Source organism: Rattus norvegicus, chromosome 10, assembly GCF_036323735.1.
Source record: "Rattus norvegicus strain BN/NHsdMcwi chromosome 10, GRCr8, whole genome shotgun sequence".
Lineage (NCBI taxonomy): Eukaryota > Metazoa > Chordata > Mammalia > Rodentia > Muridae > Rattus > Rattus norvegicus.
In genome coordinates, this window is record NC_086028.1 from 81,854,530 (window position 1) to 81,876,816 (window position 22,287).

Below are 22,287 nucleotides of genomic sequence, written 5' to 3' on the forward strand. Positions count from 1 at the left end.
TCATCCCCAACATCTAAATAATTTTAAAAGTCCCACAGTCTTTACAAATTCTGACATATTAAAATTTTGATCTCTTTTTAAATATTCAATCTTTTTAGAAATTCAAAGTCTTTTTACTGTTTAAAGTCTCTCAACTGTGGACTCCACTAAAATACTTTCTTACTTTAAGAGGGAAAAAAAAAATCAGGGCACAGTCACAGTCAAAAGCAAAATCAAATTCTACTGTCCAATATCTGGGATCCACTTACGATCTTCTGGGCTCGTCCAAGGGCCTGGGGTCTTTCTCCAGCTCTGCCCTTTGTAGCGCACACCTCATCTTCTTGGCTCCAGCTGCCTGCACTCCACTGCTGCTGCTGTTCACCTCGTGGTACTGGCATCTTCAAAACTCTGCTATCTTCTGCTGCAACCGGACTGCATTTTCACTAAGAGCCTCGCATAAGCTCTTTCCATGGTGCTAAGCCTCAACTTCCCTGTATGCCCCCATCAGTCCTGGGCCTTCAACCACCACTAAGGCTACACGTTCACCAATGACCTTTCCTGGCCTCTCACAGTGCCAAGCATCATCTGCTTCTCCTTCATGTTTCAAAGCCAGCATCACCTGGGTGACTCACACATCACCAAATCTGGCTGCCAACCCGAGGTACAACCGTGTCTGCCTCTGGACACACCTTCTCTGTGCTCTCAGGAAACACTTCCCAGAAGATTCCACCTTAGGGATGCTGGTCTCTTCTTAGTCATTGCTAATTTTTTTTTTTTTTTTTTTTTTTAGCTCCAGCTGACCAGCATCAATTGTCCCAGTAATGCAAAGGGTTTGCTTTAGTAGTTCTGGTATCTTGTTAATCACAGCTGATCCTTCAGCCCCAGCTAACCAAAACCACAAGCAAAACAGCAAGGGCCCTGATAAGAGTCTTTAATCTTCCCTGTGGAATGTCACAAGCCAGGCCTCCGCCTTCTGCACTGTTCTCAACATTATCTTCCAAGCTCCTACAGAACATCCCACACAGCTCTTAACACCCCATGGCTCTTCTAGCTCAGAGTTCCACAGTCCTCACAAAAACATGGCCAGTCTGTCACAGGAATACCAGGCTCCCAGTACCAATTTGTCTTTGTCAGGGTTTCTATTCCTGCACAAACATCATGACCAAGAAGCAAGTTGGGGAGGAAAGGGTTTATTCAGCTTACACTTCCACATTGCTGTTCATCACCAAAGGAAGTCAGGACTGGAACTCACACAGGGCAGGAACCTGGAGACAGGAGCTGATGCAGAGGCCATGGCTGGTGAGGAGCTGTCACTGGCTTGTTTCCCTGACTTGCTCAGCTTGTTTTCTTATAGAACCCAGGACTACCAGCCCAGGGAAGGCACCACCCATAATGGGCCCTTCCACCTTGATCACTAATTGAGAAAATGCCTTACAGCTGGGTCTCATGGAGGCATTTCCTCAAGGGAGGCTCCTTTCTCTGTGATAACTCCAGCTTGTGTCAAGTTGACACACAAAACCAGCCGGTACATATGCACTCATACATATGGAATTGGTACTCAACTTTCATCCTGTGGGTCCTAGGGATCGAACTCAGGTGGTCAGGCTTGGCAGTGGGCACCTTTGTCTCCTGAACTATTTTGTCAGCTTTGAAAGCTTTCTTACATAAAGCTTGTGTTCAAAGTTTGGTATTGGGAATTGAACCAGCCAAATAAGTGCTCTACCCACTGAGACATACCCCAAACCGGTCTCCAAGCCTTATCGTTTTATTTATATAGTTATTCGTTTATTATTATTATTATTTTTTTTTTTGGTTCTTTTTTTCGGAGCTGGGGATCGAACCCAGGGCCTTGCGCTTCCTAGGCATATTATTTTATTTTATATGTGCATATTTTGCCTGCATTTCTTTCTTTCTTTTTAAAAGATTTGTTTTATGTATGTGAGTACACTGTCACTGTCTTCAGACACAACAGAAGGCGGCACTGGATCCCATTACAGATGGTTGTGAGCTGACATGTGGTTGCTGGGATTTGAACTCAGGACCTCTGGAAGAGCAGTCAGTGCTCTTAACCGCTGAGCCATCTCTCCAGCCTCCCCTCCAACCCCCTGCATGCATTTCTATGCACCATGTGCAGGGCTTGGTGCCAGTGGAAGTCTAAAAAGAGCATCAGATCCCCTATAAGTGGAGTTGAAGTTGATTATGAACCATGATGTGGGTGCTGGGACTTGAACCCAGTTCCTCTGCAGGAGCCACAAGTGTTCTTAACCACTTAGCTGTCTCTCCAGCCCTCCAAGCTTTATTTTCATGGTCAAGATCTGATGACTCGGGCTGGAGAGATGGCTCAGTGGTTAAGAGCACCGACTGCTCTTCCCAAGGTCCTGAGTTCAAATCCCAGCAACCACATGGTGGCTCACAACCATCTGAAATGAGTCTGATGCCCTCTTCTGGTGTGTCTAAAGATAGCGACAGTGTAATCATAATATATAATAAATAAATAAATAAAATATTTAAAAAAAAGATCTGATGACTCTCTTTCTCATTAAGAACTATTCTTACTTAATATGCACGAGTGTTTGGCCTGTGCATGTGCACGCAGCGCCCTTGGAGGTCAGGAAAGGGCATTGGATCCCCTGGGACTGGAGGTACAGAGGGTTGCAAGTCACCATGTGGGTGCTGTGGACTGAATCTACAGCCAGTGCTCTCAGCCACGGAGCCATCTCACTAGCTCTCGTAACTCGTTACTCTAGTGGCCCTGCTCACTGAGTGTTTACAGTGTCAAGGACTCTAACAAGTGCCATCGTCACACATCTGATCATGCACTCCCTAGAAAAGACAAGATAAAAAGGGAACTCAGACATTCTAATGTCATGCCCTTAGTAAATACCAGAGCTGAGGCTTGAACTCAAGGCCCAGGAGCTCCTGTAAGTCTCTGCTGCCTTCCAACATTTGTCCATCTCTCGGAGGCAATACTGCTTTGCAATGGACGTGCATTCTCTTATCTCCGGAAGACCTTGGAACTAGAGACGCCATTCTCAACATTGCTGGAAAGCTAAAGATTTATAAACAGAAAAGCTCTTTCCCGCTGCCAGGCCGGACTGCCTCCACCTCCCTGAGGGGATTCGAGCACTTAGCTTTGTTTTGTAACTTCCGGTTGATGAAATTCGCGTCTCTCTTCCATCCGGGCACAGGGGTCATGGTTATTTTTCTTGCAAGAGAAACCTTTGTTGAAGAAAAGGGTCGTGAGTAGAGAGCAGGTGCAGAATCAGGAGGGAAGAATCTCCTTGGAGAGGGAGTTAGACTCCAATCCTCTTCATGGATTTACAGCGAGGTCCTGTCTTGGCCCCTAACTGGGCAAGGATGTGCCTACCTCACCTCCAGCCCTGTCTGGTTTTAGCCAAGTCCAGGCCTCTCTAGGGCCAGTTTTCTCAAGCCCGTGGGAAGAGCCCGGGGCTGTTATCTGCTGTGGAATCAAATATTTAGCTGGCGAACTTTTCAGAGTGCTTCAGAGACACAGGGAACTGTTTAGATATCAGATTCTCTCCTGCCAGGTCCAGCGAGCCCCCTGTTGACAAACGGCTGCGTTTCCTCAAGCATCTTTCCCTGGCAGCAAGCTATCTCTCCAGTACCCTTTAACTCTCTGTCCAGCTGAGAGGCCCCAGGCCTGCAGAAGCTGTTCCTCTAATCCCCATCTCACCCTCTAGCTGCTGCAGTGGGCGGTGGAAGATTGTTTACAGAAGATGAAGGCTCGCTGCCTCGCACCTGGTTTCTGTCTGGCCCGCGCTGATGGGGATGAAGGATACTTCATTTATCTCAGCCTCTCTTCTCAGGCAGCTCCTGCTGTCGTGGCAAGCTTGGGCCAGTGTTTCAGTCCCTGATAAGCAGCTTTCTGAGGAGCTGGGGAGAGCCACTTACAGGCTTCACATACCTTTCTCCCGACCTTTCTTGGAGCTGCCCACCCCCCATCTCAGTTGCCAGGGGCAACAGGGCTGGGTGGAGCCCGGGCAGAGGAACTGTGAGGGGTGACAGAAGAGGCCAAGTGGGCCCTGAATTCCAGGTATTTGGCCGGCTAGGCTTTCTGCTCTTTCTCTGTTTACAGAGTTTTGGAAGTAGTGACCGAAATAACCCATCTGCCCCCTTTTTCCTCCAAGGAACTAAGAGAGAAAGGACATTTTCTGGGCTGAGGACATTAGAGCTAATCTCATTTTATAATGAAGGGAACAGACAGCAAAGGGAAAGTCCTTCTGGGCTAGACATAGGCATCTGAAAGGGTGGAATCCCTCCCCTAAAAGCCCCAAGAAAGAAAGAAGTGATTGGAGCTAACTTTTACGAGGTGCTTAGCATGGACCCAAGCCCTGTGCTGAGCACTTGATCTTACTTAATCCCAAGAGGTAAATACTCTCATTACATCCATTTAACATACAAGGAAGCAGAGGCTTAGAGAGATTAGGTAAACAGCTAATAACAAGGAGAGGGGAGATTTAAACACAGATAGCTTGGCTCCAGAATCCCAAGTCCACAGCAGCCTGCAGTTGCAGACAGGCCACACAGGCGACACGGTCCGAGGGTGCACACCAGCGTGTTGCTCAGACAGCGCGGTGTCAAATTGTCTCTGGGTCGTCACTTGCGCTGACCCCCACATCAGGTCCTGTGGTTTGGAGAGATCCAGCATCCCAGCTCAGGCACTTTCTCCTCTTCAGTCCTCAAGGGGCCAACAAATACGTAGTTAGTGTAAGGGAACATTGCCTTCTGAGTAGGGCTCCCTAAATCAGCTGCTTCTGAAAGTTCTTAATAGCATCTTCACTGGAGAGAGCCGGCAAACTCCCAAACGGGCAGCACCACCCCGGCTGACAGCCTCACCTTTCCGAGGTCTTTGCCCCTGTACCCTTTGAGCCTGGCTGTCTCCTGGCCAAATCTGCAATCCTCTCTGCCGTGACTCTACTTGCTATTCTGGGTGCATGCACTGGTGTCTGGCTTCTCTGTTACAGAGAAAGAGGATTACAGGCTCTCAGATACCAGCGAGAAAGTTCTTAGGAATATTGCTGTTTCTAGTTTCTCTTGGTGATAATCTTGACTCTTGAACATGAGGTACTGGGAAGGGAGGCAGATATTGTAGAGCAAGCAGGATTTCCCCATCCCCCTGCCCCCCGGACAAACCAAAGACGCTGAACTTGGAATTCCCTGGGTCCTGGCAGATTTAGAGGGTTTTAAAGACCCACACTTCCATTAAAGCAACCATTTCCTTGACTTGGGTAAATGCATTTACTGTCTTTTACCTCCCTTGGGAAATGCAATGGCCACTTGGAAGCAAATTTCAATAGCAGGACATGTCAATGGTGTTCTTTGGTACAGGAGAAGTCGGTCATCTCAGTTTTTCAGGTCTATGGCATATAGTTGAGGCTGAGGGTGCAGCTTAGTGGTAGAGCGCTTGCTTTTCATTTTTAGCTTATGCTGTAGGATGTTTTAGCACCTGTTGTAGGATGGTTCTCAAGAGCTGGGCTACAGAGTGCAATGGAATCACATGATACACCTTGGCTCTCAGCCACACCTGCTGGGGATTTAATGACAGTTGAGGGAAGGACTGAGCCTTGCTAGCTCAGGAAGGGCTAGTCTAGGACTCAGAATGTTTGTGTTTTGTTCTCGAGTTTTCTCCCAAGCTCTTGGGGAATATAAGGAAGAGGCTTTGGACAGGGTGTAGTTGCACGTGCTTGTAACAGGAGACATAGGCTCAGGAGTGCAAGGTCAGCTTCTGCTTCAGATGAATTTGAGGCCAGTCTGGCTGCTTCGTGAGATCCTAGCTTTAAAACCAAGCAACCAACACCAGCTTTGCATTCTGGGCTTCTTCTTATGAACTATGGAAGTTTATCCCATAGCGCATCCTGAGACTGTGCCATGGACAAAGGCAATTTAATACAAGTGCCTTGGCTTGCATTAAAGCCAAGAGCAGTCTCTCTGTCCTTTACCTCCTTTACTGGAGCAGTCAAATGGTTGTGGGGAAGACTCACTGTCCCCAAGGACACAGGGCCTCGAGCTTCTTTCCAGCAATCACAGCTCTTATCTGACCCCTTGAGGACAGGCAGTTAGAGACCAGAGGAGATTGAAGAGGAGGAAGGGAGGGGACTCATGGTTTCAGAACCTTCCAACCTGACGCCACCGGGACTGGGCTGGTGACAGGCCCTGACTCAGTGCTCAGAGCAGCTGGCTCTGTGGACAAGAAGCAGATAAACCGCACCAGGCCTCTTAATGAAGCCAGCGCCAGCTTCAGATAAACTGTCGCCACTCATTTGTCCCGGGCCTTCCTCCTTTAGGCCAGACTCCCCTCTGTTTCAACAGGTTTGGAATAGAGCTGGAGTCCCCAACCCAGCTGCTTTCCAGAGACATTTTGGAGGGAAATAGGCTCTAAGACTCTGGTTATAACCTTGTTTGCTTTTCTTCAATTCTTTTTTATTTGTTTATTTATTTTGTATATATAATGAGTACATTGTAGCTGTCTTCAGACACACCGTAAGAGGACCTTGATCCCATTACAGATGGTTGTGAGCCACCATGTGGTTGCTGGGAATTGAACTCAGGACCTCTGGAAGAGCAGTCAGTGCTCTTAACCACTGAGCCATCTCTCCAGTCCCCTTTTCTTTAATTCTTGTTGAACCTAACCCTATAGGTTAAGAGAAGGCAGAAACTAACAAGTGTTTTTAAATGCAGGTAAAAAAACCCACAGGGATAATGTCAACCTAAAAACAGGGTCTTTCTTGCTTTTGTTTTTTTTGAAACAGGGCTTCACTATATGGCCTTGCTTGGCCCGGAATTCGCAGTGCAAACCAGGCTGGTCTCGAACTCAGAGATCCACCTGCTTCTACCTTCGAGCGCTGGGATGCAAGGCGTGTGTGTCACCAGGCCTGCTGCTTTCTTGCTTTTATTATAATTGTGACATTTTCTATATAACTCAGCAAGTGCCTCAGTTGTACCCCATTTTGTCCCTTGGAAGCTTAGGCCTGCAGGGGCTAAGAACAGGATCACCTCACTGTAACTGGACTGAGCAGAGTGAAGCTCATTTCTTCCAGACAACTTGGGACTAGGAAAGCCCCCGAGTCACACAAATATTAACTAGTTGATACTCTTGAGGATGTGAGTAAGCAGGCCGCTTTTATTAGGGAAGTAAAGAAATGTTTCCTGAAGGCACCTGGAAGAACAGGGAAGCTATTTGTCATCATGTGTGACGTCAGTATCCAGAGAAGGGATGAAATGTTCTCAGAGGTATCTTTGTACAATTTGGATGAAGTCCAGTTTAGCATCATCTGGTCCAGTCTTGGGATTTCATGGGTGAACATTGTGGTGCTTGCCTTTAATCCCAGAATTCTTGACCATTGAATTATCTCTTTGCCCGTATCAGAAATTCATGGCTTCTAATATGGATTCTGGAGATCTGAAATTTACCCGTATGTCCATTTAGCCATCTCCTCCAACCTCCTTTTATTTCACCCTTTGACCAAACTTCTGAGTTTGGATGGATTAATATCTTCTAATGATTTCACCAGAGTGTGGTGTGACCATGCCATAGAAGTCCTAGTTCTCATCAATTAGTAGGGCTCTGAGGGGATTCTGAACGCATTTTCAATATTTACGTAGTCTGCACTGTATATTAGTCCATCTTTTCTTTCTTTTTTCCTTCTCTTTTCTTTTCTTTCTTTCTTTTCTTTCTTTTTTTTTTCTTTTGGAGACAAGGTCTGTCTATATAGCTCCGGCTATCCTGAAACTTGCTCTGTAGACCAGGTTGGCCTTGAACTCATAGAGATCCACCGTCCTCTACCTCCCAAGTGCTAAGATTAAGGGGTGTGCCATCAGGGGCTGGGGATTTAGCTCAGTGGTAGAGCGCTTACCTAGGAAGCGCAAGGCCCTGGGTTCGGTCCCCAGCTCCAAAAAAAAAAAAAAAAAAAAAAAAAAAGGGGTGTGCCATCATAGGCATCTATTCCACGCATTCTATCTGACTAACAAGTGGTTTGTATTCTTCTACTCAAAGCACAATCCCTGGCCTGTCCTCAGAAGCATTGGCAGGGAGCATGTTAGATATGCAGAATCTCAGGCCCACCCACATGTACTGACTGGGAATCTCCAGGGCTCGCTCGCGCTCTCTCTCTCTCTCTCTCTCTCTCTCTCTCTCTCTCACAGGCGCACACACACACACACACAGACACACACACACAGACACACAGAGACAGAGACAGGGAGAGACAGAGACAGAGAGATTGAGAGAGACAGAGACAGAGAGATAGGGAGAGACAGAGACAGAGACAGGGAGAGACAGAGACAGAGAGATTGAGAGAGACAGAGACAGAGAGACAGAGACAGAGAGATTGAGAGAGACAGGGAGAGACAGAGACAGAGACAGGGAGAGACAGAGACAGGGAGAGACAGAGACAGAGAGATTGAGAGAGACAGAGACAGGGAGAGACAGAGACAGGGAGAGACAGAGACAGAGAGATTGAGAGAGTGAGTACTGGCCCACACTACAGCATCTCATGCCAGGCAGAGCGAGTGTTATTTTCATGCCATGTTAACGGAAGCTGAGACTCAGCGGTCAGATGCTCGTCCATTTGTTCCCTTAAGTGGAGGAATTGAACCAAGCCTTTAGACCTGAGATCCCAAGCTCTGTGGACTCTACTCTGATTCAGAAGGCAAGATGAGCAGCCACGCCAAAGAGTTCTCCTGAGAGAGGATCCCCTTATGTTTCTGCCTCTTTCTCATGGTGGGCCATATGGGATGCTCTTTGAAAAGGTTTGGCTTGGCCTTCAGTCCTTTTGTCCCCTGCTAACTAACAGCTAACATGGCCAACCAGTTCACAGGCACAGGCTGCAGGCAGTAATTGCTGGAACCCGTCGCCGTGCCTGGCATTCAGCAGACGCCTTAACAAATATTTGTTGAGCCAAATAGAATCACCTGGCATTCACTCAAGCTCTTCGCTGTTGTTTTCCAAGGGCAGGCTGGTAAAGAGGCATGATGGGTTAGGAAACTTGAATTACAGGGCCTCACGGGAGGAGTAGTGATACCTTCTTCCTGACCCCAGATTTTCAAAGTAGATTCTACTGTCTGCGTCTCTCTGTTCTCTGCGCAGGTCTCAGCCAGGAGCTGCAGAATTCTGCACGGAGATGGTGAGCGTGGCGTGTACAAGCTCACGTTGGAAAACAGGCTTTGCTACATTTTCTCTGGCCGGAAGCACACAGACTGTGGGAAAAGTCGAGAACGTTGCCTGAGCCCAGTTTGAAGGCAGGGGTCAGCGGGGAGAGGTTGCTTGATGACAGTCACTTGGGTTCGTCTGTAAATGCTGGCCAGAGTCTGAGGGCCCCCACCCCCACCCCGAGGTTGTTGACAATGGAAAAACCCCCGAAGTGAAGCAGACAGGGATTTTAGAACATCTTAAAGGAACACATGAGCGCTGAACAGGAAACGCCTTGGTTTCTTTGCTCGCTTCCCCAAGAGAGCAGAAATGAAGGAAAGCTCTGTGAGGTGGGTTGAATTATTATGCTGCACAAAGTTTTCTGAAGATCTGGGCTATGAAGATGGATCCCATTAGTAAATGTGACAGCTATTCCATGCCTCCCTGCATTTTAGCACCGCACACCGAAGCGCAAATGAAAGGAGTACACTACCTTTTAGAAGGAAACTATCAATCCTTACGCTCTCCAAACAGCTACAGATTTTTTTTTTCTCCCCTTCCCTACCTGGGTAGGGCCGTGTAGCCTGATCCCACGAATTCGCATCCAGCCTTTGTGTCTGGAGAAATCTGGAGCCCTCGGGCAGAATCCTGTTATTTCTGTCATCTCTGCGTACGTCAGCTCCCAGGCCTCAGAGCAAGTCCCACATGCAGCAAGACGAGACGAGGCCTTTGATCATAGGAAGGGTGGAGAGACTTGGTTCATCCTCGTCCAACTTCCTTAGAAGCCACACAGTGACTCACGGTGTCTGTTTTCCCACTGATCTTGGGAGGCGGGGCTCAGCAAACATGAAATGGGTGGAAACGAAGCCTCCATCTGTGGTACTCTGTTTAGCTCGTTTCAGAACAAGAATGGTTTCCCTACAGGAATGGTAGGTACAGCCTTGGGATGTTCTAAGAGCAGGAGTAGAAGGAAAGACGGTGCCAGTGAGCACACACGTATAATTTTGGCTTCAAGGGGCTGTTTTCCAGAAGGTACACACCTATTCCTACTTCCTTTCATTTAGACGGTTTGCCTCGTAGCATTGTTGGGATTACACTTTTTCCCCAGCTCTTCTGTTCGCTGGTGCGTTTCTTGGTCCAACACGGATAGAGCACTGTGAGGGTGCTCCAGCCACCTCCTCCGTGACTTTCCAGTGTGCCCTTCGCAGATTCTGTCCCTGAACTCCCCGCACTTTAGTGTGTTTACCTGTTCCGTTTTCATGTGTCTCTCTTTAAAAGACGGTAGACACCCCCAGGGGAAGATTCTTAACCAGAATTCACTCTCGTCTTAAGCATCTAACTAGCGTGTATAGCACATTCCGCGCACACTGACAAAATATGACGATCAGAAGGAATGGGAAGACAAAGACAAGTCAATCAGAGAGATCCAGGTCCTGCAAACCAAAAACAAAACAAAAGCCAAGCTCCGCCTCCCAGCCCCAGAAGAGCCATATTCTCCAGCATTGCCCGAGTCTGCAATAGAAGGCTAAAATGATGCTGGCTTTGGAGGTTTGACCTTGTCGGTATTGACGTCGCTACCTCTCACTGTCACCACCATGCTGTTAATAATGTCACAAAGGAATTTGTCAGGGCCGAGGACAGCCGATGACACGCCGTCGTTTTGAGTATGACATCACTCACTTCTCAATGATAGAGCATCACTTAGGAGCGAGGGCAACGATACATTTTCTACACTCCATTTGTGAAACCACTAACGCCCTGTTTGATGTTTGAATTTTACACACCTTTTCTTTTCCTGTATGTGTGCCGCATGCATTTGCGTGTCTATATGTGTAAGCATGTGGGTATGTTTCTGTATATATGTATGTGTGGGTGCACCTGCACGTGTACTTGTGTGTGTAGGTCAGAGGTCAATATTGGACATCCTCAGCTGTTGCTCTCCACCATTTTTTGAGACCTGGTCTCTCACTTAATTTGGAGGTCATCAACTTGACTTGGGCAGTAGACTCAGGAGACATCCACCTGTCCCCATCCCCCAGGGCTGGGGTTACAGATGCTGTTTTCTGTGTCTGGCTTCTGTGTGGGTGCTGAGGTTCTGAACTCAGGTCCTCAGGCTTGCCCTGAAGGCACTTTGCTCACTAAGCTCTCTGCCCAGCCTGTGCAAGCATTAAAGACAAACTGCTTGGTTGGGGTGTACTTGACAAACAAAAGGCTTTAGGTGCGGGGTTGGGGATTTAGCTCAGTGGTAGAGCACTTGCCTAGCAAATGCAAGGCCCTGGGTTCGGTCCCCAGCTCTGAAAACAAGACAAAAGAAAAAAAAAGTTTTAGGTGTTTAAGGTACATGGCTCGATGGGTTTGAAGCGAGGTATTCACCTGTGAGATCATAGGTTCAATCAACGCCACAAACACAGCCACATCTCCAAAACACTATACACCTTCTAGGGCACAACTTAGATTGGCAGTGGTGAAACTATCCTAGAAAGTAGGCTGCCTTCTCTTCTGCATCCTAGACTACAGAATGCCTTTAGGTATCCCCCAGATGGGTGCGAACTCACAATCCCTTTCCTTCGTTTTCCCCACTGTTGGGATTACAAACCTGGGTCGCCAGGCCTGGCATGTCCCCCTTTTTGAAGATGCGAAACCAAAGACCAGAGACAGAGCAAGCACACATGCCCACTGTGAGGGGAGCTAAGATTTGAATGCAACTTTCCTAATTCACAGTCAAAGACTTAGAAACCATACTGTGGCCACTGAGGTCTATTCTGAACCCTTTAGCCACAGCTCCGATAGGCAACAGTCTGCCTGGAAAGGTGCCTGATCCAGAGTTCGCTGTTCTGCCGGGGTGGTGCCTCTGCAGTCTGTCTGTTTTGCAAGCTTCAAGCCTAAGACTCGCTGCCAGTCTAAGTCATTGCCCTTCCTGCGAAGTGGACAGAGCTATTCCAGGCCTAGGTAGGAGAGATGGGTTGCCCTCTGGTTCTTTGCTCTTTCAAATGGTCAAGGAGTTCCAAACTCCCTCAGAGAAGCTCCACCACAGAATGTGCTTTCCAATGGGAAAAGCCCAGCCCCAGGAGACACGCAGACAGGCATAGGAGGGGAAAGGACGGTTCCTTGTACTATAAATATTTCTCCAGCGTCTCCCGTAAATCTCCAGCTGTGTCAGCGAGGCAGTGGGAAAGAGTTAGAGCCGATTAGAGACCATATTCTCCCAGAGGAGGGCAGGCCTGCCCATCAACCCATGCCCACTGGGCCTAGGGACCACCTCGGGAGGAAGCTATTCCTGACAGCTTTCTAGGCAGCTGCTGGGTACTGAGTCCTGGGCGCCGAGAGCTTAGAGAAGGACAGACACTAAGTTCCCCTTTGCTCCCTGCCCTTTGTGGCGCGGGCTCCTGGGTCGTCCAGGCTGTGCCCTCTTCTGAGGTGAATGGGGGGACCGGCAGGGCACAGAGGGAGAACTGAGACGTGACACAAGCAAACTGCCCGGGCCGGTGGGTGATTTATGAAGTGCTGAAAAGCATCTTCGAAGCTGTCATTTATCTTACAGCTCTCAGCCTAAATAAACACAGAATCCGCCTAATTATAGTTACAGTAGAAACACAACACCGAACCACCTCGTCACTGCCAGCTCCTCTCCTGCGCAGCTCCGCCCCTGGTGCGAGCCCCACATCAGCCCACAGCTGCACCCTAGCGGCTGCCGCTGCTGCGCGCCAAAAGCTCCAGGTTCCCAGCCACTGGCTTGGCTCTGATTCTTGCCAGACTCTTCCTTGATTCCATACTATGTGGCTGCAGCAGGGTGGAGGAACTCTAAGCCTGGATTTTCTTTCCCTGTCCTAGGAGTTTTCTTGGGTTGTGGGAACCTGGCCCGGCCCAGGGTCTTCTGCAAGAACAAATAAACTCTTTCTTTGTGGTTGATCTGGAAAGACATTCCGGGTGTCGCTTAGGTTAGAAAAAAGACACCCTTTCATTGCTTGGAAACTTTGTGTTCTCCCTATAAGGGAAGAAGTCTCCTCCAGCTTTATGGTCGGTCCCCCCTTTCCGCTAGTCCTGTTCCTGGATTTGAACTTGGAATCACCTTCCTCCTTCCTCGTTTGTGCATATTGGAGGCCTCTTTCCCGGAGACTCACTTCTATGCTGGACTTCAAAGCAGCGAGGTAAATGCTTAAAAACAAAACAACAACAACAACAAAACAGAACAAACGAAACCTAGGACAATGATGGTCTAGGGCGGTCCTGAATGAAATGTTTATTTAGACAAATGCTCCAATTCAGTCCTTGTCCTGGAGAGATGGGACCATAGGGCCAGGACTGTGTGTGTGGTGCAGTGAAAGAACCCACTAGTTATTAATACCCAGAAAAACAGAACAAAACAAAACAAAACAGTCCCTTCAAACTCTGCAAAAACCGCTTCCCAAAAAAACGAGGGTTTTAGAGCCCAAGGCAGTGCATTGGACAGCTCATGACGTCATCCTCAGAGTGTTGGCTTACACATGTGGGCACATACATTACCCAGGGCGGATAACTCGCTCCTAATTTACTGCTGTCCTTTTCTCTGCGTGGAGGATCTTGTTTCTGTCGACAAATTTGCGGATCTAATAACAAAGTAACGGAAGGATTCATAGGGCAGGTGTAATCTGAGCTGACCCCTGGGGGATATGGGCTGTACGGAAGGGTATAAATAATTATTGCCACCCACAAGTTGAGCGAGAATGCAGGGAAGGCCTTGAGGAGAGAGAAAGCAGGTCCAAGAGAGGAAGCACAACTCCTTACTGAGAGCCCAGGCTGGGAACTCTCATAATTCGGAGCATGGAAAGCCTCTATGGTTAAGCCACACCCCGACACCCATTTTAAATCCCTGTTTTGGTTCCTCTCAAAGGAACCAAATGTCCCCAAGGAAACTACAGCAGCGAATACAGTGGCCCCATCTGACTGTCCAGGACATCTTGACATGAGTTTTGACTTGACATCAGCAGCCTTCCTCTTGGTCTGTGGGTCTCTTTCTCCTCTTGAAAGAGCAGAATTTCCCCTCCTCAAAATCCATCCCATTCTCTTAATCCCACTCAAAGAATGGCTGGGCTTTCCCTGGGTTCTCAGAGGAGTGTAAGAAAGGAGAGATCCATTTTTTACTAGTTCCGCTACTGCTTATCCATTAAAGTAAGATAAAAATACCTGTTCCCTGCCCAGTTCCCAGAACACCAATTCAAATGAATGAGGATGTAAAAGCTCACGGTAAGAAAATCTCTCCCCAGGTAGTTCCAGACGAAAGAACAGCTCTTTAGCACTTCCAGTGAGTGAGACAATGAGGGCTCTCCTTAGAGCTGGCTGGAGTAATCTCTACATTTTTAAAGATTTCCTTTTAAATAAGAAGGAGGCCTCACTGCTCAGTATGGTTGAGTGACTTTCCTGAAGACACACAGTAAATCACTCTCAAAGATTTGATTCTTTATCTAATCACAAGTAAGTTCTAAGACTATCTGGTTTGCATTATTAACCCTTGGGAGACTAAAGACAGAACAAAAGCACACTTAAAAATAGCGTATCTAGGGCTGGGGAGATGGCACAGTGGGTAAGGCACTTCTCACGCAAGTGCAAGGAAATGAGTTCAAATCCCCAGAGTCCAAATAGAGTATGGTAGCTTGGGAGTTTGTAATCCTAGTGCTTCTGTAGGGAGTCCAGAAGGGTAGGAGGATCAAATACCTGTGACTTATTATAGTCACAGGGAAACAAACAAACAAACAAACAAAAAAAGAGGCCCTGTCTCAGCAAGGAAGGTGAGGACTGATGCTTGAGGCTCTCTCTCCTCTGGCTTCCACTAGAAGAGGTGAAGGAAGACAGGTAGGAGGAGGAAGAAAAGATAAACCTATAAGCCAATAAGAAGCTTTTTTTTTTCTTTTCTTTTTTTAGGAGCTGGGGACCCAACCCAGGGCCTTGCGCTTGCTAGGCAAGTGCTCTACCACTGAGCTAAATCCCCAACCCCCAATAAGAAGCTTTTTAAATAGATGTTTTAATAGGAAAGGAAGGGGCTAGAGAGGTTAAGAGCACTGGCTGTTCTTCCATAGGCTCTGGGTTCAATACCCAATACCCACATGGCAACTCACAACCATGGGTCACTGTAGTTCCTGGGGATCCAACACCTTCACACCAACATCTTCCATGAAGGCAAAACACCAATAAACAAACTATTTAAACAACAAAGAGAGGGGAGGGAAACTCGCTGTTCTATTTCCGTGGTTCTGTGGGTCTTTCTGTCTTTCCTGTTTTTCTCTCTCCGATTTTCTCCCAGCCTCGAATCTTCTTTGTCTTTCTGCGTCATAGGCATCCAGTCAGCAGCTTTATCCCCAGGAGGCTTTGCCTTTTCTGTTTTGTTTTCTGCCAGTCTTTTCCTGATGGCCTCAGGGTCTCCCTGGCTCCCACTTCCTCATTTGACCATGTGTAGAGATTGATAGCTTATCAGTCCACAACAAGGAGAAATCGAGATAGCAGGCTCGGAAGCCAGCAACCCCAGAGCATCTTGGGAAATAGCCTGTCCCAAAGAAGAGCCTCTCCCCATTTCACTGCCCCCACCCCCCAGGAAATGGTCACCCATAGACCTTATGGCCTCTTTCTGATCCTACAGTAAGAGGACACTGGGTTAGACCATGTGCTCCTGTCTTTTGTATGTTCAGTGCCAAGTGGGTTCAAGCCTTGGCTTGATCTTTATTGTGCTGTGCAACATTAGAGAAGTCACTTGGTCTCTGGGATTCTTTTCCTTAGCCAGGTAGGAACCATCCAGAGTGAATCTTTTATGTACTTGACCTCAAGTTCAGAGTACCGGTGTATCCTGTCTGAACAGTGGGAACTAATTGCTCTTTCCAGTAATTTCTCACAAGGCATGACATCATGCTTCCTTCTTTATCACCCCAAGGATCAGACAGGAAGATTTTCTTCAAGGCAAGAATTCACTCATGTGGAACCTTCCTTGTTTCCATTCAGAGAGACCCAGACCGTGCATGCTTGTTACTCAACAACTTAGGACTGATGACTACTCACCCTCTCAATGAGCAGAATCTCTTCTATTTCCACACGGCAATAAAAGCTTCCTTCTCAAGCTTTAGCCTCAGCCAGTGGCTCTCAGCTTCCTTTGCCTTCACCTACCCTGAGAGCAGGGGACCTTTGGTGTTGCCTAGAGACATTTCAATGGTCACAACTGGAATGCCATAGATAACTAGTGGGTTGAAGCCAGGAATGTTGCTAAAAACCTTCTATAGACACGTTAGGATGCACTGAATGGCCTTGGTATCAAAGACTTATCTGACAGGGAACATCAACAAGGCCATCTTTGGGAAACTTCGATTTAACAAATGTCATCAAGAAAGGTCTTTGATAAAGTGTTGAGGGCTCATAGAATATGAGGGTGTATGGGCTTCTTCTTGCCTTGCAAGTTCCCGAATGTTAGGGAAAGATGTTAGGAGAGATCTTACCAAATACAAGAGCTAGGCCTTACCCCATGCTGAGGATTTGGGGTACAAAGAGAGTCATACAGAAATGATAGATACATTAGGTGTGTGTATGGGGGTGCGTGCCCTAATCTCAGCACCTGGGCTTAAGGCCATCCTCAGCTACACAGTGAGCTTGAGTCCAACCTGGGCTACATGAGGCCCTATCTCAAAATACATACCAGGCATAGTGGCACACACCTTTAATTTCAGCATTCAGGAGGCAGAGGCAGGCAGATCTCTGAGCTTGAGTGCAGACTGGTCTACAAAGTAAGTTCCAGGATAGCCGGGGCTACACGGAGAAACCCTGTCTCAAAAGCAAACAAACAAAATAGTTAGGATAACAGAGAAATAATATAGTAAATCAATGTTTAGACATTCAGTGTGCATTTTAAATTAATTTAAAAATTTAAGCGTATGGGCGGTTTGCCTGCCTTTGTTTACCACTTGGGTGTACTCCCCAGAGACGCCAGAAGAGGGCGCTGAACCACCTGGAAGAGGAGTTGTGAGCCACCACGTGGGGTGCTGAGAATGAAGCCTTGGCTCTTTGGAAGGGCAGCCAGTGCTCTTAACCACTGAACCATCTCTCGGGGCTCCAGAGGGGGAAAACTTGATGCATGCTGCTACATGGATCAAACTCGCAGGCTGGAGCTCTGAATGGTTATGAGTTAGCGTGCAGGTCCTGGGAACTGAACTCAGGTCCTTTGCAAGAGAGATAAGGGCTTTTAATCACTGAGCCATTACTCCAACTCGACTAATCCAAAACTTAACTGTTTACTCCACCTGAAGTAGATGAAGTCTTTCCATGTTGTCTTCTCTCACCCACTCTGCCCATTCTGTCCATTCTGGCCACTCTGCCACTGCGCCCTGAGATCCCACATATTTTGAAGTCAGGACAGTCCCAGGCAAAGCTTGCAGTGCAGGGCTTGGACTTCCCTTCTCTGTAGCAGGCCCAGGAACCAGTCAGAACGTCAGAGTCCCAGTTTCTGCTGTTAACTTGGTGAAAGAGACGCTCCCTCCTCTGGGCTGTGTGTGGTTCCTTCACCGGCAATGCAGCAGGTTTGTTCTACATGGCTTCTAAGACTTCCTCTTCTGTCCTGACCCTGCAAATGTTTGAACTCTTGAGCCTCTTAATTCCTCTGCCTCTTTATGGTCTCATGCGGTTTAGTAAAACCTGCCACAGGCAGGCATTCATTTGCTTTTCCATTTGGACCAAAATGGACGGTAACAAGTCTTTAATTTAAGAATGTCTTTCATTTTAGCAAGCGAAGAAGCTTGTTAAATGGTCACAGCGGATCTTGGGGGAGGGAGAGGTTGTCTGCCCCAGCTTCTGATGCAAATGCACAATGCCCACCTTTTATGTGTGGCTCAAGAAGGAACCTACGGGGCTGGAGAGATGGCTCAGTGGTTAAGAACACTGACCACTCTTTCAGAGGTCCTGAGTTCAATTCCCAGCAACCACATGGTGGTTCACAACCATCTGTAACAGATTCTGGCGTATCTCAAGACAGCTACAATGTACTCGTATACATTAAATAAATTAAAAAAAATTAACCTGCCATGTAGGCAATCTCCTCTCATTTCAAGGACGCTACATAGTTGGTCGGTAGAAATGCTAGCTGCCTGGCTGGCCTTAGAGAAATAAGTTTCATCTTGGATACAGATGAGGTCATCAAGATTCCTGGTCTGAGCTGGAGTCTGGAATTTGGCAGGAAGACTCCAAGGGCAGCTGTTTGTGGTTTTGGTTTTCTCCCTCTTGAAGAAAGTCTGAGCAGATGATCATCTGTTCAGGACCACGTGTTTCCTTGTGAGGGAGAGGCACAGCCTAGCTCGGCTTGAGTGGAATGGGTAGGGATTTGGCAGGGAGAGTTGGGGCGATGCCTTTCAGGAGATGGAAGAATCCAGTCTGTCTAAGATCACTTCCTCCACCCTGCCTTTTTGTCTTTGAGAAGCCTCAACTCTTCACTCATATTTATTCTTGGGTTTTTAAAAAATTTCGTTGGGAGATTTTGCAAAACTACTGTTTTGCGACCAAGGGAATATTTTACTGTGAAGGAGCTTTTTATATGGGCTCCACACAACTGGGACCTTCAACATCGACATCATTCTTTAAGCAGCTGGGGGTTGGGGTACAGTTGACTGGGGCTGATGCACAGCTGTGAGAGACTTCTGCCACATTCCTGGCAAGGCAGCTCTAGAATCTGGGGCAGGACAGGATATGGTGGGGCAAGGGCCACTTCCAACGCATAAGGGAAGGCCGCAGGACAATACAGGCATCTTTGCCTGGGGAATCAGAGAGCCTTGCCAGTCAGTACCGCATTGAACTGGAGGCACCAAGAGTTGGGAGTCAGAGGCTGTTTGTGTTTTCCAGAGGCGTCTGTGTCCACTGGGAGGAAATCGGTGCTCCTCCGTGCCAGAGAACAAACTCAAGGCAAGGGAAAGTAAGGGTACAACAGGGAGATCCAGGATGCTTCAGATATACAGAAGGAGCGAAGAATTAGAAAAAGATACGTACACAGAGGTTTTGATAGGGGAAGACAGTAATTCTGGAGTGTCAAAGGTGAGGGGGGACATCGAGTCCTGGCCCAGCCTTCTCAACTTCCGGCTGGAGAGATCAAGAGCTTTGACTTTCTAAAGTCAGCACCAAAAGTGAAGCTAAAGCCTTGTTTTTATTTTATGTTGTGTGAGTGTTTTGAATTGGCTGCTCTTCCAGAGAAGATGGGTTTGGTTCCCAACACCCACATGGTGGCTCCTAGCCTTCTGTAACTCCAGCTCCAGGGATCTAGCGCCCTCTTCTGGCCTCTGAGGCATCAGGCATGAAATTGATTCACATACACACAGGTAGGCAAACACCCAGGCACATAAAATAATAAGCAAATAAACAAATCTTCGAAGAGCGTGCTACTACTGAGCACTTGGCAGGTGGATGGACCCCGCTCATTCCACACTGTTACTGACTCGGTTTCCTCTTAGCAACTGCGCATGCGCCTGGTGCCTTCAGACAGGAAAAGGTGGAGAGTCCTTGGCTATCTGCACTCCGTGGGGGATATGAAGGATTCCTTGCCTGTGGGAACCAAACACTTCTCTATTCTTTGTCCAGTATTTTCTGAGGGAGGCTGAGAACCACTGGATTGAAGTAAGAATTAAGGTTAATGTTAGAATTTACCTTCAGGGTGGACTAGGGCCAGGACTGGCTCGGGTTCAGGCTAGGTTTAACATTGTTACTTTCCTTCGGTTTAGGCAACTGTTCTGCTGAGATGAATGCACTGCACAAATCCTCCACAATGGCTTCCAGGCCTAAGTGGGAACCATGGGATTAAGAGGCAGCCAGACCTCTGTGTGACTCAAGCAGTTTCTTTTAAGTACCAAGACTCCCCTGGGGAGCTTCCTGCTGAGCCTGTAAGGATTTTGTTGCTGTCTTGTCTTGTTATTGCTGTTAAAAACAGGGTCTTATGCATCTCTAGCTGGCCCTATACTTACCCTGTGGCTGAGGAGGGCATCATTCTCTTGCCTCCACCTCCCAAGTGCTGGAATGACACATACGCCTGGCTGTGGAGTGACTCTAAGATGCCCTTCAAGTCTTAGGAAGGGTAGTGGTGTAAGAATTCAGGTTTGTGGGGCTGGGGATTTAGCTCAGTGGTAGAGCGCTTGCCTAGCAAGCGCAAGGCCCTGGGTTCGGTCCCCAGCTCCGAAAAAAAGAACCAAAAAAAAAAAAAAAAGAATTCAGGTTTGTTCCTTATGTCTTCTATGAGACCTAAACTTTGGTGAAAACCAGCTGCCTTAGGAAACCAGTGCATGCTGGGAACTCTCCTAGGAAATCAATCAGGTACAGGGAAGCACCCCTGGAAGGTGTCCCTCAGACAGTGGTAAGATGACTTTGTCACAGGGGGATGCTGGCGCTGGTTCCAGGACCTCACACCCCTCCCCTCGCCCTTCCTCTCACTGTTCTGTGTGTGTGCAACTGCAGACACATCCTCTCCTTGCCTTAGTTTTCCCATCTGCAGATCATAGGAAAGAAGAAAGACCCCTACCGGAAGCCCTCTATGCACCCTCAGTTCAGTTCTCTCCACTCACTCGTTTGCTGAGTGTTCATGAAGGAAGACGCTGGGCCAACTCGAAATATTTATATTATTCTTTGATTCCAGAGGGAAGGCTGGCATAGAGCGGCATCACTGGCACTGCACCCATCTGCCCACGTCAGAGGACACAGGAGGGATGGCAGTGTCAAAGGCAGATGCAACTGAGAGGGAGCCATGCTTCACCAGCTTGTCACTGTGTCATTAGGGTGCTCCTGTGGGAACAGAGAGCAGAGGCAGGAGGCAGGAGATGTGGGAGGGAGAGCGGGAGGAGGAGGGAGGAAGGGAGAGAAATGGAAGAGACGAAGGGGTTCATGCCAGTGCCGCATCCATCCCTGTCATGAGGAGAGCTCTATCAAACCAAGGCCAGGCCTATAAATCAGGCCATAATTAGTTGCAAAGAGAAAGCTTTAACATCCTCATCAAATTGATTAATACATCTTGCAGCCCAGGACAGGCTAGCTCTGCCTCGAAAGCTCACCCAGCTAGGTGGGAATGGAGTTGGGAAAGGGGTCAGTCCTAACTGGGGAGGCACAGAGCCAGCTGAGATGTGTCCCTCTGCTTATCCATGGGAAGAATGCTCTGACAAGAGGCAGGTGGGGCAGGCTCTTAGACCAGGATCTGGAGTCTGGAGAATCAAATGGCTGTATTGGTTTTCCCAGAATTAGCCCAAATATGATTGGCAAGTTATTTTCCTCATCTGTGTCTCAGTTTCCCTATCTGTAAAAGGGGCACATTCACTGAAAATTAAAAAGACACTTAGGGGTCCTATTATAATATCTATGGGCATAGGGGACACATTTGTCGGGGTGGGGAGTCATGGCCAAGACTCTATACAGATTCAGCATGTCTCTCTTTCTCCCCCCATCAAGGCAACACAGAACGCTTGGCTCTGTAAACAGCACAGAGCTTGAACCTCTAGGATGGGTTTAGATCCCACCACAGTTTAATGAGCTGTATGACTTTGTTCATAATCCCTTGCCTCTCTGAGACTTGGCTTCTCTAATAAGGAACGTTTTCAACATCCAGTCAGGTAATAGGTATAAACGGTCCTTTACAAATCTAAGGCATTGTTGAAATACAAAGCATGTTCTAGGCCATTGCACAAACACCTGCTGCTGACTGCCTCTGAACCAGCTTCTTGGCAAAAACAAACAAAATATGCTCGTCTAAGGGTGGGCCCCATTGTTTGAAGAATCCTTCGTCCTCTACAGATTGGGCCTTGCTGCTTCCTGTTTTATTCATTTCCTACGTGTGTGAGTGTTTTCCTGCGTGTGGCTCTGCGTCCTATAGTATCTGTGTGGTGTTGACAGAGGCCAGAAAGGGTGTGAGATCCCCTGGAACTGGAACCACAGACGACTGGGAGCTGCCGTGTAGGTTCTGGGAACTGAATCAGAATCCTCTGCAAGAGCAGCCAGTGCTTGTAAACTGCTGAGCCGTCTCTCCAGGCCCAGCCCTTCTTAACTACTTAGTATAAACGAACGTTTTTTTCTAGGGGGTGATGTTGGGTTACGTGTAGTAGTGAATTTAATGGGATGCATGTAATGACATCGTCCAAGACTCCACTCTTGCTTTCTTCTGGAACGATTGGAGAGTTTTCTTTACTACTGGGGGG

At 47.8% G+C, this 22,287-nt stretch overlaps 2 long non-coding RNA genes across 4 annotated transcripts; one reads left to right on the forward strand and one right to left on the reverse strand.

Moving 5' to 3' along the window:
• Nucleotides 1-1,153: 1,153 nt before the first annotated feature.
• LOC120095284 (uncharacterized) lies at nucleotides 1,154-9,830 on the reverse strand. Of its 3 annotated transcripts, XR_010055753.1 has the most exons (3): nucleotides 9,693-9,830; nucleotides 2,864-9,195; nucleotides 1,154-1,257 (listed from the first exon to the last, which is right to left on the reverse strand). It is a non-coding gene; the product is annotated as an uncharacterized LOC120095284 (long non-coding RNA). The 3 variants fall into 3 exon arrangements; XR_005490724.2 differs by lacking the exon at nucleotides 1,154-1,257 and having other exon boundaries at nucleotides 3,018-4,678; XR_010055754.1 differs by lacking the exon at nucleotides 1,154-1,257 and having other exon boundaries at nucleotides 3,018-4,670; nucleotides 9,693-9,829.
• Nucleotides 3,898-9,993, forward strand: LOC120095285 (uncharacterized). The gene is made up of 2 exons (XR_005490725.2): nucleotides 3,898-4,033; nucleotides 9,086-9,993. It is a non-coding gene; the product is annotated as an uncharacterized LOC120095285 (long non-coding RNA).
• The last annotated feature ends 12,294 nt before the right edge of the window (nucleotides 9,994-22,287 follow it).